The sequence below is a fragment of the Myotis brandtii genome, unplaced genomic scaffold, assembly GCF_000412655.1.
Source record: "Myotis brandtii unplaced genomic scaffold, ASM41265v1 scaffold115, whole genome shotgun sequence".
In the NCBI taxonomy this organism is placed as follows: Eukaryota; Metazoa; Chordata; class Mammalia; order Chiroptera; family Vespertilionidae; genus Myotis; species Myotis brandtii.
Window position 1 is genome coordinate 6,462,879 of NW_005353967.1, and position 6,134 is coordinate 6,469,012.

Consider the following 6,134-nt stretch of genomic DNA (forward strand, 5'->3'; position numbering starts at 1 on the left):
CCTGCCACAAATCCATAGGTTGAAGCCCTAATCCTCCATTTGACTATATTGGAGACAGCACTTTTCAGGAGACAATTAAGGTTAAATGGGGTCATGAGATGGAGCTCTGTTACCCTGGTAAGAAGAAAAAGAACTCTCTCTTTACCATGTGAAGGTGGCCATCTGCAAGCCAAGAAGCGGCTCTCACTGGAAACCAAATCAGATGGCACCCTGATCTTGGACTCCCAGCCTCCAGAACCATGAGAAATAAATTTCTATTGTGTAAGCTGCCCAGTCTACAGTGTTTTGTTATGGCAGCCCGAGTTGGCCAAGACACACACTATACCCACAAATCCAACAATTTAGGTTAAATAGACAAATTCCTTGAAAAACACAAACTACCAAAACTCACTCAAGAAAAAATAGATAGCATGTTTAGTCCTATGTCTGTTCTGAAAACAGTGGTTTCACTGGTAAATTCTACCAATTTAAGGAATAAATAATACTAGTTCTCTGCAACTTCTGGCAGAAAATGAAAAATAAAATAAAAAATTGCCAACTCATTTATAAGTTCAGTATCACCCTGATACCAAAAAGCAAAGACAATTTCGAAGAGAGAAAACTACAGACCAATATCCCTCATGAACAGCCCATCCATAAAGAAAATGACACCTGGGCACAATCATAATCAAATAATCAGCTATGAATAGAATAATCTTTAAAACAGTCATTGGGCAGAGAAACAAAGGTGAGAGTGACAGCAGATGCTTCGTCAGAAACATGCGTGCCGGAAGACAGTGGGGCACCAGCCTGAAAGCATGGAGAGAGAAAACACTCAGACCTAGAATTCAACACCCTGTGAAAATACCTTTCAAAAATGAAGGTGAAATAAAGACTGTTTCAGACACATGAAAGCTGAAAGAACCCAGCTGACCCAACTAGAAGAAATGTGAAAGGGTGTCTTCAGGCCAAAGGAAACCGATACCAGATGGTAACATGGAACACAGAATGGAACACAAAGCACGGATTTGTTCCTGCCATTAAATATCTTTAAAAGATAATCGACTGTTTAAAAACAATGATAACACTGTATCATGGCTTTATAACACATGTAAATGTCAAGGGTGTGGCAAGGATAGCACAAAGGCCAGGGGGGGAGGGGGGTGGGTAAGGGTCCTACACTACCCCTGAAGGGGTAGAAGGTAGCCTCCAGGCTCCACACTCACCCTCCCTGCCTGATCCACACGATGGGCTGCACCTCTCAAGCATTTCTTCTTTGAAGTTAGCACAATGTGCAAAAGTGAGGGGCTTCAAGTTCCATTGCTTCTGATCTTTCTGTGTGTTTCTGCTCACCACTGCTAGAGGCTAGGACCCAGTGAACTTCACCAACCGGGGGCTGAACAATACCTTCTCCAAGGTTTGGGGAGGGTCTTTCACATCTAAGTGTGCTCCTCAACTTGCTCAAGCCTGGAGAACCCTTCAGGGTCTCTTTTCACTGTTGGAGCTAGTACTTACTTCTTTATATTTAAATCTCTCAAATCACACACAAAAAGATTAAGGGTATAAAAAGCTAATTTTTTAAAGTGCACATATTTCAGAGACACATACTAAAACACATATGAAAGAAATGATATGTCAGGGATTTGCTTCTACAACGAGGGAGCAGAGTGGTGTCTGAATGGAAATGGATCAGCTAATATGGGTGGTTGGCCATCTATGCTGGCTGAAGAGTAACTTGGGCTCATTATAAAATTGTGCCCACTTTTGTAAAAGATGTGAAAAGATCCATAATAACTTTTCAAAGCACTAAAAAGAGAGAAAATGTGCCATAAGAATAGGCATACTGCAGTCGATTGGTTTTCAACAAGGGTGCGAAGGCCATTTGATGGGGAAAGGACAGTCTCTTTAACAATAGTGCTGGGGCAACTGACCGGAGAATGAAGATGGACCCCTACCTGATGGCATATAAAAAAATTAAGCAAAATTAGTTAAAAGACCAAAGTGTAAGAGTTAAACTATAAAACTCTCGAAGAAAACATAGGGCTACATCTTCAGGGCCTTAAATTTGGCAATGGATTCTTAGAAATGTTATCAAAAGCACAAGTAAGAAAAGAAAAAAATAGACAAATTGGACTTCATCAAAATTAAGACTTGTGCTTTAAAGAACACTCTCAAAAAAGTGAAAAGACAGGCCACAGATTGGGGAAAAAAACATTTACCAATCATATAACTGATAAGGATCTAGTATTCACACTATACAACGAACTCCTACAACTCAACAACAAGAAGACAAACAACCCAATTTAAAAGTGGGCAAACAATTTTAATAAATTTTTTTCCAAAGAAAATATAGAAATAGTACACAAACACATGAGAATATGCTAAGCACCATCAGTCACTAGGGAAATGTAAATCAAACCCGCTATAAGATACCAGGTCATATCACTGGGATGGCTATAATCCAATAAGTCTTGCTGAGGCTGTAGAGCAATTGGGACCGTTGTGCACTGCCAATGGGAATGTAAAATGGTGTGGCTGCTGCGCAAAACAGTGTGGCATTTCCTCAAAAGGCTAAATGCAGAGTCGCCATATGACCCAGCAACCCCACTCCTAGGTGGGTGTCCAAGAGAACTGAAAACCTGGCACACAATTGCTCATGGCCACATATTCACAGGAGCCGGAAAGGGGAAGTAACCCAAATGCCCATCATCTGGGGGATGGATAAACAAGGTGTGGTCTCTATAGAGTGGAATATGACTCGGCCACAAAAGGAGTGAAGTTCTGTTGCTATAACATGGGTGAACCTTGAAAACGTGGCGCTATGTGAAAGAAGGCAGACTTGAAAGGGCACACATTGACTCCGTTGATATGAAATGTCCAGAACAGGCAAATCCATAGAGACAGAAAATAGATTCATGGTTGCCAGGGGCCGGAGGGAGGAATGGGGAGTGAGTGCTAATGGGTACAGTTTCCATTTGGGGTGAAGAAAATATTTTGGAATTAGACAGAGGTGGTAATTGCACAACTTTGGCAATATACTAAATCTATACTAATAAAAGGGTAATATGCTAATTAGACCAGACATCTTCCAGACGACCTTCCAGTCGTCCTTTCTGGACAAAGCCATGGTGGCGGTGGCTGTGGCGGGGCCGAGGCAGAGGCGGTTAGCGGTGATCAGGCCAGCAGGGGAGAGCAGTTAGGGGAATCAGGCTGGCAGGCAGGTGAGCAGTTAGGAGCCAGCAGTCCCGGATTGCAAGAGGGATGTCCAACTGCCGGTTTAGGCCCAAGGGGTCCCGGACTGGAGCGGGTGCAGGCCAGGCTGAGGGCACCCCCCGCCCTGCCCTGCACGATTTTGTGCACCAGGCTTCAGGGAGCCCTGAGCCACGGGCTGTGGTGGGTGAGCGGGGATAGGGTCCCGGTGGCCACAGGCTGGAGCAGGAACAGGTGGATGGATGGTTCAGAAGACGCGGCCTTCTCAGCCTCACCGGTGCCAGGGACACCATGCCCACATCTCGAGAAGCCAGGCCCTCGGTGGCTGGACGCCTGTATGCAAGACCCTCCCATCTGAACTGCAGGCCTTTCAACTCAAACAGGAGAGTCCTGAGCCAGCCTGGGGGAGAGCAGGCCAGGGAGGTTCCCCTGAACCCCGAGAGGAGCAGGGCACTTAGTAACCAACTCAGCCATCCCTCAAGGTCCAAGGTGAAGGGGACAGCTGACCTGCACCAGCCCCAGGAGACCTTGCCCAGCAGCACCATTCCCCAAATGAGCCAGAGCCTCAGAGCAGGGATATGGGGGGAGAGGGGGAACACCCGGGAAGATGGAGAGGGGACCAGGGAACACTCGAGGAAGGGCTGCACTGACCCCCTCGCTCTCCATCCAAAACCCTCCTCCTCACAGCAGGAGCTAAGACAGGCTCCAGGCTCCTCTGTGTGACTCCTCCCCAGCCTTGCACACTACCTGCCTCCCCCCACCCCCCGCGCCCAACCCTCCCACCAAGCCACATTCTCCCTGTATGTCCAGCTCAGTGTTCAAAGGACCCTAAAAACACAGGTTATGGCAAAAAGCACCAAGAAAAGATACATATCTCCAGGTACCTCTCTACTGGGGATATCGGAGCTGATAGTTGCCCCTCACCATTTCCCCAGCCCAGTCCCAGTTTGAGTAACACAGCTCCCCGCGCCCAACCCTCCCACCAAGCCACATTCTCCCTGTATGTCCAGCTCAGTGTTCAAAGGACCCTAAAAACACAGGTTATGGCAAAAAGCACCAAGAAAAGATACATATCTCCAGGTACCTCTCTACTGGGGATATCGGAGCTGATAGTTGCCCCTCACCATTTCCCCAGCCCAGTCCCAGTTTGAGTAACACAGCTTGGAGTCTGATCTGTGCCGAATTCCCAGCCTAGGAATCATAAATATAGGAGGCGGATACCACGCGGTAGGTTCTCCATTTTACTGAATATTTGTGCACTCTCCTCAAAAAAGTGAAGCCTCCTAGGACTGAACCAACCTTCCCACAGACATGCGGGAGGGACGCAGGCCCCAGCCCAGGGTCAGCTTCCTTCTCTGTCTCTGGGGGTCAGGGTCCTTGTAGCCTGAGGCTGCCCAGCGCCAGGTTCCTCCAGCAGCGGTGGAGGCATGCAGGGGGCTGGGTGCCACATATGGGGAGCAACAGGTGCACCGAGCCTGACTAGTCAACTTGTGGGCCTTCGTCCGCCACCAACCTCTGAGCTGATTGTGTCCAGAGAAAGCTGAACTTTTGCACAAACCTTTCTCTTACAAGAAGCAAAAGGAATAACTGTCCTTTTAAGAAAAATAAAAGCAACAAACAAAATTCCTCCCCACCCAGCAGCACCCCCACCCTCTTTCCACAGGGCATCATTGCTCTGGGACCAAGCCTGGGCAGAAACCACACACAATCTGGGTCCAGACTCCACCAGTTAGCGCCTGGAACTCCTGCTCTGTAAAATAGGGCGACTTCCGGCCACCTCAGGAGACGGCAGAAACCCTTCGCCAGGGCCGCACCTGCCCACCAGTGGGACCGCAGAGTCTCCTCCACCCTGTCTAACAGGCTTCCATCCAGGAGCCTGCAGAGGCCAGGCCTGGCGTGGGGCAGAGGCCAGCCAGGTTTAGGAGCCGCCTCTGCCAGAAGCCCCTGCAGAGTGCCCTCAGCGGAGATGTCCAGTTCACAGCTGTCAAGGACCCAGAGCCTGGGGACAGATGCCCAGGGCACACACTTAGGACCAGAGCCCATGGCTGGTCCCACAGAAGCCATCTCCCCCGCCCCCACGAGGACACCAACAGCTGGAGGCCTGCTGGATGCTTCCAGGGGACAAGTACCTCCGGCCCTAGCCCTGGGAGCCAACCAGGAAACAGGAGGGAACAGGGGCTGATGGGCCAAGGTCTCTGACCTCTGACCCTGAATAGCACCAGCCCCTCCCAACGGGGGTCACTGGGGCAACACCAGGGTGGGCAGGTCCCTGAGGGTCTGTGTCACTCACAAAGTATCCACAACCTGGGATTTTCAGCCACTCAAACCAAGACTTTAGGGGGGAAACTTTCTTGGTGCCTCTAACTGAAAGGGAGCGAATTCCTGGAACTTGGGCCCTTCCGCCCTTCCCAAGTGTGAGAACCAAGCCCGGTGCTCCATGCCAGGAAGCAGGGGCCGAGCTGTGCCAGGGGCCGAGCTGTGCCACCCCGGCTCTGGGGGCCCCCAGCCCAGCCTTCACTCCCAGCTGCCCTGGTGAGGGCTCAGGGCATGGGTTCAAAACCCACCATCTGCCCAAAACATTTCTGAAGAAACTGGGCTAAGACTGAAGGGCAATTAAACCAACTGCCCTAAGGCGGGTGGGTCACAAGCAGGAGCTTCAAATCCCTGCATGGGGGGAGGGGGAATGGGGACTGAGGCTATTGGTGGGTAGAATTGGGGACCATGGTCAGTGGAAGTGGACAGGCTGTCCTCAAAAGTCCCGATTTTATTTTTAAGTGAGAAGCTGCCCGTCGGACCCCAGGGCCTGGAGATGTGGGGATGGGGTGGGAGGAGGGTGATCCAAGGAAGGATGGGGTAGGAGGACCCGTGGCAGGAAGGCTCCCCACGAGCGCCTCCATCGCGCGGCGGGGCCACGGAGCCCGCCCAGGGCACTTACCAGGGCCGCT